Genomic DNA, 22,018 nt, shown 5'->3' on the forward strand with positions numbered 1-22,018 from the left:
CACTGTCTGTTGTTTCCTTCTTTGTATCCATAAGCACTTATCATTTAGCTCTCACTTATAAGTGAGAATATACAGTATTTGATTTTCTGTCCCTGCGTTAGTTTGCTAAGGATAGTAGCCAGAGGTAGGCAATCAGGGATTATGAGACTGTTCCACAGAGCTCGGGGACTAGTCTCTCTCTCTTTTTCTGCTCCGCCAGCCTAGCATGTGGCTTCCATCTTCAGTGACACATATGGTTCATTGTGGCTGCTATCGCTGTAGCTGTCATGTCTAATTTCTAGGCAGCAGGAAAGAGGTGGATGTGAGTGACAGACGTGTGCATATACCTCCTAGGCAAGTACCTTCCTTAAGCAGCAATTCAAAATGTCCCACCTCTGGTTACATTTTATTAGCCAGCTTTTAATCAAATGGCTACCTCATAATCTTTTAGCTGGCTATATTACTACTCTGAAAAACCAGGAATATGTTGCCAAGGAAAAAGAAAAGATGGGATTGGGTGCAGTGGCTCATGCCTGTAATCCTAGCACTTTGAGAGGCTGAGGTGGGTGGATCGCCTGAGGTTGGGAGTTCAAGACAAGCTGGGCCAACATGGTGAAAATCCCATCTCTACTAAAAATACAAAAATTAGCTGAGTGTGGTGGCACTCACCTATAATCCCAACTACTTGGGAGACTGGGGAAGGAGAATCTCTTGAACTTGGGAGGCTGAAGTTGCAGTGAGCCAAGATCCCACCACTGCACTCCAGCCTGGGCAACAGAGCAAGACTCTGTGTCAAAAAAAAAAAAAAAGAAGAAGAAGAAAGAAAGAAAAAGAAAAGATAGATATTAGATGTTAACTAGCCTGCCTTGCCTCATTTGTTCTACTTAAGATATTGCTGGAACTATTTTATAGATAAGTAGGAAAAATGGACATTGCTCTTTAATCATAAATACAATGTGCGGATTCCCTATTTTGAGATGTCCGCTTTGAAATTCATTAGCTATTTGAAAATAATTTTTGCTCATTTTTTTCTTTTCTTTTTCTTTTTTTTTCTCTTAGAGTCTTGCTCTGTCACCCAGGCTGGAGTGCAGTGGCACGATCTCAGCTCACTGCAAGCTCCGCCTCCCAGGTTCACACATTCTCCTGCCTCAGCCTCCCAAGTAGCTGGGACTAAGGCGCCCACCACCACGCCTGGCTAATTTTTTGTATTTTTAGTAGAGATGGGATTTCATCATGTTAGCCAGGATGGTCTCTATCTCCTGACTTCGTGATCTGCCCGTCTCAGCCTTCATATTTTTTTCTTAACACATTAAGTGAAAATGCAGAGTTTCATGAAAAGGTCTCAATACCTATTTCCCTGAATATCTTAGACAATTAAGGAACTGAGGGATCAACTAAGAAGGTTTCTGTCTAGATGTACAAACATGTTTAGAACCTTATGTTTTTTAGTCAGAACAAGAAAGTGAGGCAGTATACAGTTTGTGAATCATTATTTCAGTATGTTGCAATGTAATTAATTAAAGAGAAATTGATTCTTGATATATTTGAATGATTCATTTCTAATCTTAAGCATAAGTACTTAACCTTTGTGTGCTTTGATACAAATGTACCTATACTGCTTCTTATTAATGCTGATTTTGAATTAATATTGGCATAGAGACAGTTATTTTTGATGCTTTTCCAGCTGTGTAAATATATGTATTGCACAAACAAACTGAAATTAATAACAGAATTTACTGTGCTAGCAGCATTTACAACTTCATTGTGGACCCTGTGTTTTAAACATCTGTGCTTCATTTACTGTATCTTAAATAGAGTTTTATAACACAAGCAGAATTAGAAGTGTTTACACAAGGATGATAAAATATGATAGTACTGAGAAGAAGAAACAAAATTTTGGAGAAGAGTTTCTTCATAATTAACACAGCTTAGATTAGTAATTCTCCCTCCCATTGAAACAAATAGGTGCCTATTCAAAATTAGGAGGAAAGCATTTTTAAGAGAGTTCCTGAGAGACTAAACTTTTTAATACTTTTGAAAATGTTGAAAGCAAAATTTTTAAAGGGGTGATTTATGTTTTTAAAATGTTTTGTCTTATGTTAAAAATTATATAACTTTCTCATTAAATAGTTAGTTTTTCAAATGAAGAAAACATTGTGTGCCCTTTAGAGTTAGGAGGCTGTACGAAGTAGAGAAACAGATTTAGTAAATATGACTTTCAAAAGTTATTTGTCCCACAAACAATGACTATATATCTGTCTAATTTGATTATGTAAAAGTTCTAGAATTTTATTTTTATGGTTAATTTTTTAGTTTGAGCCCTGCAAGGCTAGTTCCTGATGTATTTTCTTCAACCGATGTTATTTTAGATAAGACTATTTTTATCTGATTTTCCATTGAGAAATCATGGACATTTGCTTCCTTGGCTGACTTACAGGTACAGGTCAGTACTAAAGGACCCACATAAATAGGCTTTACATATGAGACAGCTCACCCCATGCAGAGATGCCTCCCCAGGCTAGCTATTTGTGCTCTGGAAAAGGCATGAGAAAACAGGTCCTAAGAATGCCCAGTTTCTCAGGATTTATACACTTATTGTTTTCTATATACATGGAAGCAAACAGTGTCCTTAGATATGATTTAAAAAATTAGAAAATGTAAACTTTCAGAATAGCACTACTGATACATGGAATAGAAGAAAAGAGCAAGGGTAAAGAAGTGACGAATTAGAAAAGACCTAATTGTTAGAAGTCATCAACCCACGTTGAAGTCTAGATGTCTGTTTCACTTGTTATGTTATTAAGTTGACATTTATTATACTACCTATTATATATTTGCTTTTTGTATATATGTATCACTTTACCTAATTACATTATAGTCATTTTGTGGAAACTACTGTCTTTTACTTCTTCAGGTTTTCCTGTAGCATCTAACATCACATGAGACACTTTATTATCTTAAAATAAAGATGTTTAGTACCCTAAAACTAGATCCAAGCGGCACATTTGCTTAGTAGTGGTTTCTTGATAGTGTTTTAAGGATTCGGGGCTAGGTCTGTGTCGTTAGGGAAAATACAGTTTTACATTTAGCCAGGGACTCTATTTTGTTTATTACTGTTTGTCTGGTGTTTAGAGTGGTTGTCTGACAGGTTGTAAGTCCTAAATAATTGTTAAAATGAATAAACGATTCTGTAATAGTTGAGACAACTAGTAAGCACTAAACATATTTGCTATCTTGTTAACTAAATCAACTGTAAAATCTTTTCTAATTCTGAATTTTGCAGCTAATATAAATATTTGTTGATTCAGCAAATATTATATCAGCATCCAAATTCAGAAGTTGGACTATCTTTTAATTAATAGAATCCATGCAAGAATTATAGATTCAAAGATATTAAGAATAGTTAATAAAAGCAATCTTTCTAGGGTTTAACTACCATTATTTAAGAAACAATGAAAAAAGCCTGACCTATTTAATTTGATGAATCATTTCAATTTTGTTATGTCAAACTCCAACTAATATTAGATTAATTAATTGTGCAGAATTTTTCTCTGGTTTGTATTGTAGCTTATACAGAGTGAAAGGCCACTAACCTGCCTGTGAAATAAGACTTGGGAATGATTGCATTCTCTGTTTTATGTAGGGTAAGATGATGCAGGGACCTGTTATCTGATTTTGTCATTATAATATCAGAATTCTAAAAGGGAACTTAATCTGCCTTTAATAACACCTTTTATACATAAAGTGGATCCTTAGAAATTCAGTGATTAGATTTGTAGATTTTTACTACCAGGATTAATTTACTACCAAGGTCCTGATTTCAAGATTCAGACCTTTTTGAGTTGTCATTATTTCCCAGTGACTTTTCCACTACATACTACCTAAAAACATTCTGCTAAGAACGAAATGGTTCTGTACTTCACAGAGTGTCATCTAGCAGGGCTACTGGGTGGAGCAGGATTGTGGCTATCCCTCCATCCCATAGGGTTCTGTGATGTGTGGGAAGAGGCAGCCAGAGCAGTGACTTGCAGGTGTGGTCCATGAACCCTTGGAAGGGGGTGTCTCTAAGAACCTTTAGGGCTTTTGTGAATTCAAAACCATTTTCACAAGAATACTAATGTGTTATTTGCCTTTTGCTGTATGCTGACATTTGCTCCTGTGGTTTAGAAGCAGAGGTAGGTAAAATTGCTACCACCCCGGCACCCATCAACATACAGGGTGTGCTGTACGCCATTGTGATCTTCACTGCTGCACGCTTGAAGAAAGAAAAGAAAAATGAACATTGAAAAATGTTCTTGACAAAGTAGTAAAAATTTCCAGTCATGTGAAATCTCATGCCTTTTTAATGTTCTAGAAATATCCTTGGTCCTGCTTTGTTGTTGTTGTTGTTATTGCACAAGGAAATGTGTTACCATTTGAAAGGTCTGTGTAACTCGGTGGGCTGATATTTTTCAAATGATCAGTGATGAACACAGGATGTTACAAAATTATGCATGGATGAGAGATTCGTTCAAAATGGAAGATAATAGAATAGATTGTAATGTCATTGTACAAATATTTTATTTATATGGTTCAAATCTACATTGCAACTACACTTTTGAGAAACTAGCACTTCTTGAATTTGGGAGTAGTATTAAGGAAGAATATTCATACTTTCTAAAAAAGGATGTTAAAATATTGCTGGTGGCCAGGCGTGGTGGCTCACGCCTGTAATCCCAGCACTTTGGGAGGCTGAGGCGGGTGGATCACCTGAGGTCAGGAGTTTGAGACCAGCCTGACCAACATAATGAAACCCTGTCTCTACTAAAAATACAAAAATTAGCTGGGTGTGGTAGCTTAGGCCTGTAGTCCCAGCTAGTTGGGAGGCTGAGGCAGGAGAATTGTTTGAACCCAGGAGATGGAGGTTGCAGTGAGCCGAGACTACGCCAGTGCACTCCAGCCTGGGCGACAGAGTGAAACTCCGTCTCAAACAAAACAAAACAAAACAAAAAAATATTGCTGGTCTGAGGCATTGGCTCATGCTGTGTAATCCCAGCACATTGGGAGGCTGAGGTACGTGAATTGCTTGAGCCCAGGAGTTTGAGACCAGCCTGGGCAAAATAGCAAAGACCTTGTTTCTACTAGAAAAAAAAAAAAAGAAGCCAGATATGGTGGTGTGAATCTGTAGTCCCAGCTACTCACCAGGCTGAGTCAGGAGAATCACTTGAGCCCAGGAGTTCAAGGCTGCAGTGAGCTATGAGTGCACCACTGCACTCCAGCCTGGGCAACAGGGTGAAAGCCTATCTCAAAAAATAATAATAAAAACAAAAAAGATAAAATATTGCTCCTTTTTCCAGCTTTGTATCTGCAGATTGTCTTCATATATTTCAGCCAAAACATCTTATCACAACATATTGAATACAGAAGCAGAGTTGAGACTCTATCTTATGTTATGCCAGATACTTCTCACCAAATTATTTTTATTTAGGGAATTTGGTTATTTTTCATAACAAAATTATGACAACATATAATGGATGTATTACTGTTACTTTGAAATACATTAATAAATATTTTACAAATATCTTAGTTTTAATTTTGAATATGGTGAATCAAACAAAGATAAAACATGAACATAAGAAAAATAAACTTAAACTCAACATAAACAAAAATAGAAACAAAAGCTCTTTGGGGTCCTTAATAAGTTTTAAGAAGGTAAAAAGGTTCTGAGACCAAAAAGTTTGGTGACATAGCTGTAGTCCCTGAGTTAGAGGAGGGGCCTTCATGCTTAGGTCTAGCGTGATCTTGTATAACCTGTTAGCATTTTCTCAGTACAATTATTACCACTTCGGTTTTTTCACTTATTGATACATTTAACAATTATTGTGTACCTTCTACCCTCCAGGTACTGTGTTAGGTGTTCGGAGTTATGTTAAGTGAAGATTTTGTTTTCTGCTTTTTCTGAAGCTCTTCTAAAGCCCATCCATATGTTATACTTCTTTTTGTTTCCCTAATTATGATAAGTATGTTGACATTCTGGTTTTCTCCTTCCTGTTTTCTATAACTTTACAGATATAGAGATGTAGCTTTTTATTTGCTTTCAGGTTTTTGCCATTTGTTACTATGAGAGAGACTGGCTAATATTTGAGCCAGTACATCATTTTTTCTGGTCTGTTAAAAGGATGAAATAGGTAGATATCTTTGGAGCATTTTGAATTATGCAACTTTTTTATAGATTGTAGAGATAAGAGAAAAGAAAGGCAAGAGAAGGAGAAAGATGGAAGGCTTTAATAAAGTATTTGTGAAGTGTTTTCCACATCTACTTCTGACTTTTGCAGGGTCCAGGGCAAGAGTACAAATGGAGAGCTACAGACCATATGTCAAAATATTTAAAAAGTTATAAATTTAGCTAACACGCTATTAAATAAAAATGTATTTATCCCCTTTCCCTAACAAGTATACCGTCTTATCCACAATACATGTAACTATATAAAGCAACAGTTTATACCAAGTAACTGGATAGTGCAACTTCGACGTGATTGTCATTTTTCACTAAGGACTATGATTTATTATAGGGAGACGCAGCAGCATTGGTCAGATAAGACAAGAGTAGGGAGAACAGATTTATACTTATTTTATTTGCTCCTTTAGTTTCTTTTTCCATAGGGAAAACATTCACTTTGTTTTTCCTTGTGTGAGTGGGGGTCTTTCCTCCCCACCAAGGCTCAGCTGTTTATCCACTATGTACTCTTTCCTTAACCCCACTCTTCAGATTTCTCAGAAATGCCCAAGTGAGGAATTTGCAAGATTTCTTTTCACTCTTCAGCAAGCCACGCAAGCAGCTCCCCTTCCTGTCAATATTGTTCTTTTCAATTTCTCAAACTAACTGAAGTTGGAAGGCTAGGTTCCAGTGTAAAAATCTTATGTTTGTGTGAATTCTGTGCTGAACTGCTGCCTTGGGAAAGGTTATCTGACTTTGGTCCCATGGCCACCAACCTGTTCTTTCCGCCTGTCTTCTTACTGCACCATGAGGGACTTCTTTGCATGTATGTGGCCTCCACATGTTCATATCTAGAGGCAATATTAGTGTGGGCCATATGGGGCTTGTGTTAGAATCACCATGTGTGTTTCTTAAACATTCAGTTCTTGGGCTTCACCCCAGTGTGCCACAAAGTTAGATGTTAAGAGTGTTATCAAGCACAGGTAATGTTTGAGGTGTTTCCTAGACAGGCACTTAGCATCAGTATTTCAGTGTTGCCCTAAAAACTTTCCTTTAAACCTGTTATCTGGTTTCATTCTCTCAGCAACTCTGTGAGATTGTTATTCCCATTTTTCGATGTGTATACTGTAATGCCATTGGGAAAATTGGGTCTTGAAACGGCCTTGGTATATATCTTTTTCTAATGCAAAGAGTCTACGTTTTATTCTTCAGGATTTGTAGATAGTGTTGTTAGAGAACACCTGCTCTATTGTTGTGGGGACTCTAGAGAGATAAGATGCTTTTGTGTCAACATCAAAAAGAAAATACTGTTGTGAAATGGGTAAACAAAGGAAGGTTCTGTGAGCAAAATTCCTCCCCGAAGTTTGAGGAAAATAATATTTTTTCACACTTGATCTTAGCCAAAAGACTGAGAAATGATAATACTATCTTTTCAATAAAATCAGTTCATATTAAGTAAAGCAAATGTTAATGTATAGGTTCAACTGAAATATTTAGTGATGAAATATAAAATAATTATTAAAGAATGCATACTAATCATTTTATGTAGATGTAACAGTGTTAACAAATTCACATTTTAATTTGCTGATAATTTGCATTTTATAGTACTTTTCTTAAAGGAAGTAATTTTAGGTATCCAGAATAATATTGCTGCGAACAGAGAAGTCTTGGATTGAGTTGGGATTTGTATGGAAATACCTATATTGTTTTTGGAAAGTTTTTTTAAGAATTAATAAATTGAAAACTGATTAATATTATTTCCAGAAAACAAATAATGAAAGCATTTACTCTACTTGCTTTTTAAAAAGTTAATATTGCTCTGGCCCATAAAGTGCTATTTAGTAGCTAGGGGGATGTTAGTTACCATTAACCACACAGTACTCTAGTTGTTTCCCTGATTTAATATTAACTACCACAGATCTGTAATTTATAATGTGAAAGCATTTTAGTCACTAGATTACCTGGATTATTAAGTGTTTTGCATCCCTGTGAAATACTGAATGTCCACTTGTTTGTGGAATTATATGGTATTTTTGTGCAGTTATTTTTGGAATTATTATTTCACACAACTGAAATGTCTTCCTAATGATAAATAACTACTGTTTTTCAAAACTGACAAAGAAACCAGCTTAGGATTCAATTTTGGGTTGCATAAACAAATCAACCTAGTATGGTTAAGAAATGCAACCTGAACTGGAACAGTTAATCTTCAAGTTCAGCTTGAGCAGTGTTTACTGATCCTTTTCTGCTGCTTCTTGCTAATTGGCACCTCGGACTTCATACTAATTAATGGGATAGCAAGGGGCAGGTGGCGCCAATCTATTTTGATAATCCTTGTCAGCAATGTCTGTGTAATCTTTTTGTTTAATTATAATGAATGTGCAATTGGGGTGCGTGAACTTTCAACAGTTTTTTTTCACTGGAAGTTCACTGGTCAAGGAAAGTTTTGCAACTGTCGGATACTGCTTCGTATTGCATACAAAGCCACTTGTTTTACCATTGTAGTTGTAGCAATTCACACAAATGAAAGTCACTAATGGAAATAACCTATGCTTCTTTAAAACTAGACAAGTATAACTTTATCAAGAGAACTGAAAAACATTTATTTCCTTTAATTGTGCCTAGCATCCCCATTTTTGGAGTGAGGGTAACAAATTTTGTTTAAATAGAGACATTTAATTTTAAGAGTACTTAATGGATGAAAATATTAGAATAATGTTTTCTCTGGAAAGAAGAGGCTAGGCAGGAAGTCAAAATAAATGGAACTGCTTTACTTAAGAATTTGCAGGGTTTAGCTGTGAAATGACTAGATAAATGATATTGTTGGAAAGTAAAGTTACCTACTAGAGAATACATATTTTGTTCATTTCCAGTTTAGAGAAACTGTTATGTTTTCAAATATAAGGTGGGTTTGGGTAAAATCAGTTCACCATATTAGTAGTTTTGAAGTTTGGGGACTGGTCTTAAAATTGTGATCCATGCAATGCATTATTTATTTGTGGAAAGTGGGAGAAAGGGAGGGAGGAAGAAGTCCAAAAACACCTCCTTGGTTGTTAATACCTTGAAACTTAGTGGAAAGGAAATAACACCCAATTTATAAGGACTCCAATGTAAACAAACAGGAGCTATGATAGGAAATAGCACTAGGGCCAATTTAGAAGACTTGGTCCATGTTCATTTTTCAGATAAAACTTCCTGTACTTACTCCTAACTGTTTAAGCTAGACCAAAATCAAAATAAATCTTCCTCAAGTGGTGAAAGGAAACGTTTTAATTGGGGGATATTTTTGGAAAATCAGAAATAGTTACTTCCAATATTGGTACCTTGATAAAATTTAAAAGTATTATTGAAGAGAATAGTGTAAATTTATACAAGCTTGGGTGTTATGCACCTTATAGTTTATTATATAATAGTAAAGTTTGATTGTATTTGTACCTAGCCAGAGAATCTTGATTTATCTTAATTTAAATTTGCAATTAAAATGAAAACCCATTGCCTTAAATCTACAGTTCTCAACTCGGAGACAATTTTGTCTCCCAGGGGACATTTGGCAATGTCTGGAGACATTTTTTTATTTTTACTACTGGGTAGGGATGCTGCTGGGATTTAATGAGTAGAAGTCAAGGATGCTGCTAAACATCTTATACTACAAGGACAACCTCCTACAAAAAAGAATTATCTACTGGGCGCAGTGGCTCATGTGCCCAGCACTTTGGGAGGCCGAGGCAGGCAGATCACGAGGTCAAGAGATTGAGACTATCCTGGCCAACATGGTGAAACACAATCTCTATTAAAAATACAAAAAATTAGCTGGGTGTGCTGGTGCATGCCTGTAGTCCCAAGTACTCAGGAGGCTGAGGCAGGAGCATTGCTTGAACCCGGGAGGCAGAGGTCGCGGTGAACCGAGATTGTACCACTGCACTCCAGCCTGGTGACAGAACAAGACTCCATCTCAAAAAAAAAAAAAAAAAAAAAAAGAATTATCTAGCCCAAAATGTTAGTGTTGCTGGGATTGAGAAACTTGCCCTACCTAAATGGTGCCGTCTACTGGTGAAACACAATATAATTTATTTTTATTTTGTTACTAGTTTTGAGACAGGATATTGCCTATTGCCTTAGGCTAGAGTACAGTGGCACGATCGTAACTCACTGCAGTCTCCAACTCTACCCTTGAACTGCAGCCTGGACTCAAGCAGTCATCCTGCCTCAGCCTCCTAAGTAGCTAAGATTACAGGCACACACCACCATAACTAGCTAATATTTTTAATTTTATTTTTGTAGACATGAGGTCTTGCTTTGTTGCCCAGGCTGATCTCAAACTCCTGGCCTCAAGTGATCCTCCTGCCTTGCCTCCCAAAGTGCTGGGATTACAGGCGTAAGCCGCCGTGTCTGGCTGACTATCTTATTTATGATCACTGGATTGCGAAGATGCTTGAGATTTTATGAAGAAAATATGCTAAAAGAAATAGTCCTATATGGGCATGCAAGTGTTGAGTTGTATGGGGTCAAGTAACAAATAGCATATTCATAATTTTTAATTTTTTCCCGAGATCTAAAATATAATGGAAAATAGTGGTTATAAATTCTTTGTAGCTTTTTCTTTCAGTTCCTACCATATTTGTATTCAACATGGAAGAAATTGCAGTACTTACTTGGCCTAGAAAGAATGCAGTGCAAATGCAGTGATTGTCTTATTGAATACTTTTGTGTTTATGAATTCTTGCATCATTTGCATGGTATGAAGTAGCTATAAGTTAGAGATTTTAAAGAAGATTTTTAACCTAGCAGATAAATTCAGGCTTTGGTTCATCTGATTTAATAAAATTTAAACCTGGTGTTAATTTATTGTGAAATCAATAGCTTTATACCAAATTAAACACTTTAGCTGCCTATTATTTTTCTTTCATGATGTTAATACAGCTAAATAAATGCTGATTAGGATATGCCTTTTTTTTTTGGCATTTTGGTATTTTTCATCGGTCTACCAAAATTCACTAAGTCAATTCTTATTGGCTTCTTTATGTAATAGGGCAGAAATGCTATGCCAAATTTTAAGTTGTGTAATATTTTATACATATAAAATATGCATATATTTATAAGTCGTATGTGAGATATGGAGCATAAAAAATGTTTCTGAACCCACTGCTGTATTTCAGAAATTTAAAATGAACACTATTAATGCTGCTTGGAGATTGGCAGAAATAGTTACAGACGTACATTTGTTCTTTTGAACTGGTCTATTCTCATGTATTGGCAACGCATGTTCTACCGAAAGAGCTTAGCTGAAAATTAATAGGAACTTATGTGAGCCTTGGGAAAGGTTTCTCTTACACATGTGTTACCTCAAAATAGCTTGCTGAACAGATGAAAAATAACTTGTTTAAAAACCAATTCCATTTTGTTTACATTTTCTTTTTTGGGAGGGAAGAAATAGGACAGGCGCAGTGGCTAGCAGAGCTGCAGAAGATTTGTTAGATGGCGAGAGGCTTTGTCCGCAGAAACAAGAAGGCTCCTTCAGCTCTGTGACTGTGGTATATTTTATAAGGAAACTTGTGTCTAAAAATAGATGCTGAATGAAACTTCTTTTTACACCACCATATGGTTTTTAAAGGGCCACTTTGTTTTATTGGAAAGAAAATATGAAAACTCCCCATTTAGAAACAAGTTTTAGTAGTGGCTGTTAGAAAATATCGTTTTGTGCACTGTTGCTAGGTAAGTGTTCCAAATCAGATGTGTTTTCTGACCACATTGAATAAGTAACTACCCTAAACAATCAGCATTTCTCAAATTCTATCAGTGTGCGCTTCTTTTTGAATGATAATAGAAATCATGTATGATCATTTGGCATGGTCAGCTTTTTTCCCGTGAATTTTGGCAGATATTTGATATTTGAAACAAAATATGAAATGGAAGGAAATTGTATTGATGTTCTAGGTGTGACCTTTGCTATTTATATTTATATATTCTTTTAAAAATTCAGATGCTATGCCTGTTTCTGAGCTTTAATGTTATGTTCCATGGCAGGAAAATATTTTTATTTTTATTCTGTTTAGAGGTGTGTGTACCCATTGAGTTCGTTTCTGTGACATCAATGCAATTTCTGACATTTGAGCTTATAAAAAGACTATGGAAATTGAATTTTTAAATGAGACATTATTAAAATGATATTAAAATATTATATGCCATGTAACTGCTACTGCTAATTTAAATGAATGAGGAAGATTTAGCATAAAATATATTTTCCTTTTGACAGAGGAAAAGAGACCAACCTGTTCTATTATAAGAAAGACTGTTGTGGATCACCAATAATGCCTTGGTGCTCAGGTTAGATATAAATGAAAGCTACACTGTTAGCAGAGCCATACTCTAAAGTTATAACTGAGGGAAAACTTCAGATGCTTTCTTTATTTCCAGAAACACAGTACATCTTTTTTATGGTGAAATTGCCACTAACTTTATTTTCCTTAATGGGAGAATAATTCCCATTTCCAATGTAAAGCCTATAAGGCTCAAAATGAATGTAACCCAACATGTTTCCAGTTTAAACACACATCCACCCAAAGCTTTTCTCCATATCTTTCTCCTTTTTCCTCAGAGACTGTTGCCTTCTCCTGTAAAACACATGCCTGCCAAGAAAACTTCCAGTATGGTGAAATGTTTTAAATGTATACGTTCTTTCCAACTCTTATGTAAGACCTTTGAAGTTATTTCAGATCTAGCAGCAATGATGGCAAACCTTTAAGACTCGTTTCTTTTATTTTTATTTATTTACGTTTATGAGACAGAGTCTTGCTCTGTCATCCAGCCTGGAGTCCAGTAGCTCGTTCATGGGTCACTGTGGCCTGAAATTCCAGACCCAAGAAAGTCTTCTGCCTCAGCATCCCGAATAACTGGCAACACAAGCATGTGCCACCACGCCTGGCTAATTAAAAAAAAAAATTATAGAAATGAAGTCTTGCCATGTTACCCAGGCTGGTCTTGAACTCCTGGGCTCAAGCGATCCTCCTGACTTAGCCTCTTAAAGTGCTGAGATTACAGGCATGAGCCACCACATTCAGCCTCACTTCCTTTAAAATATGTTTATATGCATTTGTGTAACAGATTTTTGGGTTCACCAGCTTTGAAATATAAACCCACAAACGAAACAACAGACCTCTCATGCCAAGTGTATGTTAATATATGCAAGTTTATACATATGACTAATGTGAGGACATTGATTTTTGTACCATATCTTATAGTTTACAGGCTTTCACATAATATGTCATTTGTTCAATGTGACAATATTGGGAGGCATAAGGGGATTTCTATTTTATAGCAAGAACGGATGCTTGGAGGGATTAGGTGACCTACTCAGAACTGCAGTAGAGCTGGGATCCTGTGATCCTTAGTTGAAGGCACTTCCCATTAGGCCGCTTCAAAAATATATTTTAAAATGCCGCAAGATGACCCTGCTTATTGATAGCACTGTTGAATTCGAAATTGCTAAGTGTGTAAATTAGCCCATGAGGCCAAAACTCTTAGCTACTTGAATAATGATGATTCTATGAGCTAATATATTGGAATCTCCATTTGCTCACTGCACGTTCTTTGTGATTAAAGAAGTAACTTTAACTTATCTTTATTTTAGAAAGTTCTCTTTCTCTCTTTGATGATGAGAAATTATTGATCTTGACAATTGAAGTTATTTAATGTATTTCAGGTTAAAATTTTATCTGCCAGTTTAGAGTCTGAGCTTTTTAGGATTTTCCCCACTTTCTAGAATCCTCCTATGTCCTCCTACCTAGGTCAGTTGTTAAGAAAAGTGTAATAAGCCTTATTGTATTGGGAGAGGAAAGTCAGGTCCTGGTATCTTCATCTGTAACCCATGGCATCTGTCGCTGTGAGAGTTACCTGACAAGGGCTTATTGTCATATTGTAAATACAACATGAACGTGGATAATTCGGTTTACTTCACCAGCTTCCTAAATATCAGTTGTGCCAGTCACAGTTATGGATGCTTGTGACATTGTTGTGAACATGACAAAGTACCCATCCCTAAAGTGTTGATATCTAGAAGACAGACAATAAATACAAAAACAAAGATTAAACTAGATCAAGATGAATGCTATGAAGAAAATAAAATAAGGTAAAAAGTTGGTAGTTACTTTTACTTAGGATGGTCATGGAACTGAAGCACAAAAAATGAAAATAAAAGGCTGGGTGCGTGGGCTCACACCTGTAGTCCCAGCACTTTGGGAGGCCAAGGCGGGCGGATCACGAGGTCAAGAGATGGAGACCATCTTGGCCAACATGGTGAAACCCCATCTGTACTAAAAATACAAAAGCTAGCTGGGCGTGGTGGCACACGCCTGTAGTCCCAGCTACTCGGGAGGTGGAGGCAGGACAATCACTTCAACTCTGGAGGCGGAGGTTGCAGTGAGCCGAGATTCCAGCCTGGCAACAGAGTGAGACTCCGTTTCCAAAAAAAAAAAAAAAAAAAAAAAAAAGAGAAAATGAGAAAGAGGAAGAAGTAAGTACAGGGACCGTGGAAGGAAATTAGTTTTGGATGTGTGGGGAAGAGTGATAGAAAGAAAACCAGCATTCATGGAGTGTTTTGGCAAAGGGGAAAGTGATAAGAAATGAGGTCAAAGAATTAGGTCAAGGCCAAACCATGTGGTTCATGGTAGTGAGTGTGGTTTTATTCGAAATTGGGAGATGTTAGGCAGGGAAGTCATGTGTGATTTCAACTTTGTGGTCAGGTCATCTCTTTAGTTGCTTAGTAGAGAACTGTGTCCATGGCAGGATGCAGTGGAGTTAATAGACTAACAAGAGGTTGTTAACAGTAATTTCTCCAAGACAGATGATGGTGACTTGGGCTAGGGTTTTTGCAGTGGAAGTAGAGAAGGAGTTCAATTTGGGATATATTTTGAATATAGTGCTACTAGGTACAACACTTGTGAAAGTATAAAGTATGATGATTGACTTGACATTTTGCACGTGAATTGTTTCATAGCCTTCTTGATCTGGTTATGTTCTCAGAAGTTGCCACTTCAGTAGCTTTGAACGTTTTGTTAGAAGAAGGTAAGTGGGACAAATTTTGGAGTTGATCTTTACATTTGAAAGTGATTTTCAGAAACATCTTTATTAGATGAATTTTGAATTTTTTCAATATATGTTATAGAACTTTGATCAAAGTCTTAGTTCACTGGAATGGTTTTTTAATATCTGTTTACTATAGGATAGTTTATCAAGATAAAGAACATTATTCAGATTTGTGCTATGAATTTGAAAGACTTGATACCATCTTAATAGCATTGTTTTAAGACAGCACATGTAATTGTCAATGAAACATTTGTTTAATTTTTATTAGCACTGGCATAGATTTACAATTGCATGTTTATGTGTCACAAGTACACCTGAGGGTCTATCAGGGCCTCTTGTCTAATCAGTGTGTATAGTATACTTTTGCTTGTTTTATAGAAAGAAGAACAATAACTATTATGTGGAGGCATATTATCTGAGTCTTTTAATTTATAACATTTTAATCATGTATGTGAATTACTTGATTCTGAAATCTTAGAAATTTAACCTCAAATTATAACATTAGGGTTAATCCTAAAATTACAGAAAGGTATAGCCTTTATAACACAATTGTAAAGCTATACCTGCTGCAAAATAACTTTCTGTCCATATTGACTGTCCATATTAAGCTTGGTTTCCCACCATTTGTTATTCCAATTATTTTATGTTATACATTCTCTGTATAATTACTAGTACTTTTCATTTTCCTGAAAAAAATTGCTTTAATATTCATATAATTTTAGAGGTCATTAGAAATTTTCCCTAAATGGTTAAATTGTTTTAGATTAAAATGGTAATTATGAGGATTAGCCCTAATCTTACTTTTCTAAAATATGGGTAAGGGTGCTGTAGTTGTTTTTCTTTTTTTAAAGTCTGTACTTTTAAAGAAATGAAAGGAAGATTTTTCCCCTCCCCTCCACTCCCCCTCTCCCCTCCCTTCCCCTCCTGTCCCATCACTTCTCCCTCCCTGCCTCCCTTTCTCCCTTCCATTCTTATTTATTGGAGGTAGTGTCTCACTCTGTTATCCAGAGTGGAGTGCCGTGACATGATCTAGCTCGCTGCAGCCTCAAAATTCTGGGTTCAAGAGATTCTCTTCCCTCAGCCTCCCAAGTAGCTGGGACTAAAGGCATGCCACCACCAGTGGCTAATTTTTTAAAAAAACTTTTGACTTTTGTAGAGATGGGGTCTTGTTGTGTTGCCCAGGGTGGTCCCAAACTCCTGTGCTCAAGCGATCCTCCTGCCTCAGCCTCCCAGGGTGCTGGGATTAAAGGTGTGAGCCACTATGCTCAACCAAGATTTTTCTTAACGAAATGTTTCAAGTTATCAATAGTACAGATTATTGCTTCTTTCTCTAAGACCACTTAAAAAGAGATAGTACTTTTTAAGGGTCAGAAAATCAGCTAGCTTTGTTTGTAAAACATGATAAAATGAAATGCTTGTTTCCAAATCTGAAAGAACTTGTTTCCTAATTAACTTAATTTTTTCTTTTGTATTTTATTTAAAAATAAAGTTAGAAGTGAAAGTACTGATTACTTCATAATTTGTTGGAGTCTAAAATGCTAAATCAGTTATCTGAAGTCATCTGATTAAAGATGTAGGAGAAAAGCAAAATGTCTCCGCTTCTTACCACCATATCCTGTTTACATGTGATTCTGAGGGGGAAACTCAGCTTGCATTATTATTTGTCTTTTTGAACTGGATGATAAATGCTGAACCATCATGTCAAGCCTATTCTGAAGTTGTCCAGAGTAACAATAAACCTTTTGTGATGAAAATGGTATAGGATAGCTATTTACCAACTTAACAATCATAAACTTACTTGTTACCTATATTTCAATGTGCTTTGCACATAGGCAGTCTTCAGTTTGACTGGGAAAGTATGAGTTAAAGTATCTTAAATAGAATAGAACTGTTTTTACTTTTAGTGTTGTACTTTATTCCCCAGAACACTCAGATAATTAAATGAGTAGATGAAATGCCTGCTTTTATGTGCATATACACATGTATTTTTCAACATGTTCCATACTTTTTATTGGCAGTGCTAATAATGACCTTTTATCTGTGTATTACTGTCTACTTGATCATTCTAACTATGTCAAAGATCGCCTTGTAGAGGTAAGCTTTCCGCTATAGAAGAGTCAACAAAGTAAAGGAAAGCACACTCTTACTCAAATGATTTAACTTAATGAATATCATCTCTTTAGTGCAGAGGCAATAGAAAGGCAGGGCCAAAAGCACTTACCCCAGGAGGTTATATATAGGATGATTGGAGACATTCCTAAAGACAATGAGGCACTAGCATTGTGTAAGAGGGAGGCTATTTCACTCTGAGGGCTCATGCTGGAATTAACTGGTGTCATTTTGAAGGAGGGTTTTGCTAATTGGCATCTCCCAATTGTATATAATGCCAACACCTTTTTCTATTAATTATTTCCTGTAAGTATTGCTCAGTAAAGCAAAACTCCCTCCAAATGTATAAAAGTTTAAAAGAAACTGTTGGAATTTAATTAGTTTCCAAAAGCCCTATGTGAACTGTAACAGTTGGTTGGTATTATATGTATAATGTTTTGTTGTTTGACTTTGCAAGCATTATGTTCATGTATTGTGGTGATGGCCTGCTGAGTAATTGCAAGGTTCATTATACTACCAAGACTGTCAAGGGGTATTTATGGATATTCATGTGCAGTGAACCCTTGAACTTGAACTGGTCATTCTTGTCTCCCATGACTGGAATTGTGTTTACTCTAAATGGCAGGAGAAACTTTAATTATGAAACTAGGAAAAAGGCAAAATTACCTTACTTTAAAACGGTAAATAAACTATTAAGAAATGTACATGTGTTTGGCACATTACTATAAAATTGCTATCTCTTTACTGCCAAGGAAACACTTAATAATTCTAAGCTTTAAATTTTTAAAAGATGCCTTGTTTGTGGTAGATGTGTGCCTCTAAAATTATTTGTTTCCATGTAAAAAGATACTAGAAATCTACTGTTTCTAATGCAGGAATTCTGTATATCAACAAAATATTAAAGTTGATTAAACAATTAAATAATAAAAATTAAAAATATTAATATAAAGTTTAAAATGTGATCCAAGCATTGTACATTACTTAGAAAATGCTTAAAATTGAGGAAGAATTTAAAAAGTAAAACAGAAGTTTTTATATACAGATTTATCAACAAGTAATTATTTGTCAAAGGTAAAGTTTGTCACGATAATTGAAAGGATCTCTTATCTATGTCTCGCCACTAGCCTTTCAAGTTCTTGAGAACAGAAACATTTCTTAATCTATATATCTTCTAGTTAATCTGTATATCTTCTAGTTCTCAATGCAGAGAGCGTATTCAGTGAAATTATGTGGTATTGAATTGAGAGCTGAGAGAGAATATGGCACATTAGAGAGGAATGTAATCAGGAGTGGAACGACATGACTGGACCCTGAGGTACATAAGAGATGGAACTTGAGAATTAGGCAGCACAGATGCTTCTGTTTTCAGAAACTTGGATCACATGCAGAGAATATTATGGATGGATTGCAGATTTTTTTTTTTTTTTTTGAGACAGGGTCTTGCTGAGTTACCCAGGCTGGAGTGCAATGGTTATTCACAGGTGCAATCGTAGTATACTATAGCCTCAAACCCCTGGACTCAAGTAGTTCTCCCACTTCGGCTTTTCCATTAACTGGGACTACAGGGACACAGCACCATGCCTGGCTGTCATTGCAGGATTTTAAGAAGCTATTCTGACTGCAACGTGGATCATGGGGATAGGAGTAGAAAAACAACTCTTTGATGTACCAGTATGGATTATAGTACCCTGGAAATCCAAGTTGAACAAAGAGGTTTAAAAAGATACTCTTAAAAATTATTTTGACTGGATAGGATGACTCACTCCTATAATCTCAGCACTTTAGGAGGCTGAGGTGGGAGGATTGCTTCAGCCCAGGAGTTCAAGGCTGCAGTGAGTATGGTCGTGCCACTGTACTCCAGCCTGGGTGGCAGAGCAGACTAATAATGTCTCAAAAACAAAAAAGGTAGAATACTGTAACATAACAGTTCTCATCGTAATCATTTATGTTACAGCTCAGTAGTATTCAGCACATTCACATTGTTGTGCAGCCAGTCTCTGCAGCTCTTTTCATTTGGAGAAGCTAAAACTCTTGGTCTACTCAGGTTGCTATCACAAGGTACCATAGACTGGCTTAGACAACAGACATTTGTTTTTCACAGTTCTGGAGACTGGGAAATGCAAGATCAAGGGGCTTGAAGCTTCTGTTCCTGGTCCTGGTGAGCTCCTACCTCCTGGTTTGCAGCTGGCTACCATTTTGCTGTATCCTCACATGGTTGGGGGGGGGAGAGAGAGAGAGAGAGAGAGAGAGAGAGCGAGAGCATGCACACATGTGAGCATGTGTACGTGCAAGCAATACCTGGTTTCTCTTCCACATCTTATAAGGACACTATTTCTGTTATAGTGGCCTCTCTCTCATGTTGATGTCTAAATCAAATTGCTTCCCAAAGGCCCCACCTCTAAATACTGTAACACGGGAAGTAGGGGGCTTCAACATACAAATTTTGGAGGGACGCAAACATTCAGTCCATGACATCCTTTATATCTATTAAACAGCTACTCCCTGTTTTCCCTCTCCTATCTCCTGGCAACAGTCATTCTACTTTCTGTCTCTATGAATTTGACTCTATATAGCTCATTTAAGTAGAAGCATACAATTTTTAATGTTTTTGCTACTAGCTTATTTCACTTGGTGTAATATCCTTAAAGTTTATCCATGTTGTAGTATGTGTCAGAATTTTCTTCCTTTTTAAGGTTGGATAATATTCTGTTGTAGTGTAGACCACATTTCATTTATCCATTCATCCATTGATGGACACTGACGATCCAATGGGTTGGTTCCACCTTTTGGCTATTGTGAATAATGCTGCTATGAACATGGGCATACAAATAGGTCTTTGAGATACAGCTTTCAAGTCTTAATTTTTGAGAAACTATCATACTATTTCCGTAACAGCCACACTATTTTACATTCCCTCCAACAGTGCACAAAGGCTCCAATTTCTTCACATTCTTACCAACACTTGTTATTTTGTGTTTTTGATAGTACTCATTCATGTAAGGTAGTATCTCATTGTGGTTTTGATTTGCATTTACCTAGTTATTAGTGACTTTCATGAGCATATTGGCAGTTTTTGTATCTTCCTAAGAGAAATGTCCACTTTTTAACTGGGTTGTTCATGTGTTGTTGAGTTGTAGAAGATTTTTATATATTCTCAGTAGTAACCCTTCATCAGATGTATGACTTACATTTTTCTTCCATCCCTTAGGTTTCCTTTTCACTGTGTTTATCGCATCCTTTGCATAGAGGTTTTTAGTTTTAAAGTAGTCCAGTTTATCTTTTTTTTCCTGTTGTTACCTGTGCTTTTGGTGTTATATCCAAGAAATCATTGTCAAGTACAATATCATGAAGCTTTGCCCTGTGTTTTCTTCTAAGAGTTTTATAGTTTTATCTCTTATATTTAGGTCTTTAATCCATTTTGAGGTAATTTTTCCATATGGCATAAGATGAGTCTCCAACTTCCTTCTTTTACAGGTGGATATCCAGTTTTTCCAATACTATTTGTTGAAAAGACTCTGTTTTCCCTTTTGAGTGGTCTTGGCATACTTTACATACAATGCCAGAGCAAAAGCATTCTAGAGTGGAAGTGAGGAATGGCCTAAGTTAAGGCAGAATCTTGGAGACGTACTAAGTTAGTTAGTCATGGAGGCATTTCCAGGAACAGAATGGTGAAACTTAGAGGAGGAACTTAGACCAGCTTCTTGAGCCAGAAAGGAGATGCCTGCAATGTTTTGTTTGTTTTTTAAGGATATCGAAGATAGATAAAGAGGGAAGTGTTGAAAGCATGGGCAAAGATGAAAGACAGGCACTCCCTCCCACCCCTGGAAATGTAACATATAGTGAGGAAGATGGAGTTCATGATTATAATACAAGGAAAAACAAGTGTTATGCAAGTTCAGAAGAGGAAGCAGTTATTTCTGCTGAGATTACAAATAGAATCTTCCTGAATGTATCTTTCAAATCCATCGAATTTTTCAGCTGAAAGCAACAGACATCAACCATGATTAATTTACACAGGAAGCAAAGTTATTAGGAGGACATTTGCTAGCTCATAGACTGTCTGGAGAGATAGGAGAACCAGTTAGAAGAGACACAGCCAAGAACAGTATTTAAAATTTCACCTCAGAATGTATCCTGGCACCATTGTCACCGAGCTTAGCATATATACACACTTATTTTTTTATTTTCAATTTTTAATTTTTGTGGGTACATAATAGGCATATATGTTTATTGGATACATGAGATATTTATTTTTATTTCAGTAGTGTTGGGGGAAAAGGTGGTTTTTCCTCGCATAGAAAAGTTCTTTAGTGGTGATTTCTGAGATTTTGGTGCACCCATTACCTGAGCAGTGTATGTTGTACCCACTGTATAGTCTTTTATCCCTCACCCCTTCCCACCCATCCCTCAGAGTCCCCGAAGTTCATTAAATCATTCTTAATGCCTTTGCATCCTTGTAACTTAGTTCCTGCTTATAAGTGGGAAATACAATATTTGGTTGTCCATTCCTGAATTATTTCACTTAGAATAACTGCCTCCAACTTCATCCAGATTGCTGTGAGTGCCAGTATTTCATTCTTTTTTATGGCTTAGTAGTATTCCATATATAGAAGGTTTTAATTTTAAAGTAGTGTATATATATATACATACATA

The 22,018-nt window shown here is 36.2% G+C and overlaps 1 protein-coding gene across 6 annotated transcripts in view; it reads left to right on the forward strand.

Annotated features, from left to right (window-relative positions):
* BMPR1B (bone morphogenetic protein receptor type 1B) overlaps positions 1-22,018 on the forward strand; it is a 241,724-nt gene that overhangs the window by 100,946 nt on the left and 118,760 nt on the right. The window contains exon 1 of one of the 6 annotated variants that reach the window (XM_023193328.1): positions 14,666-15,235. The exons of the other annotated variants lie outside the window; for them this stretch is intronic. The gene's annotated coding sequence lies outside the window, so the exon portion shown is untranslated. Of the gene's footprint in view, positions 1-14,665; positions 15,236-22,018 lie in introns of those variants that run through there. 6 annotated transcript variants of the gene reach the window in all.

Source organism: Piliocolobus tephrosceles, chromosome 3 (assembly GCF_002776525.5).
Source record: "Piliocolobus tephrosceles isolate RC106 chromosome 3, ASM277652v3, whole genome shotgun sequence".
Taxonomy (NCBI): Eukaryota; Metazoa; Chordata; class Mammalia; order Primates; family Cercopithecidae; genus Piliocolobus; species Piliocolobus tephrosceles.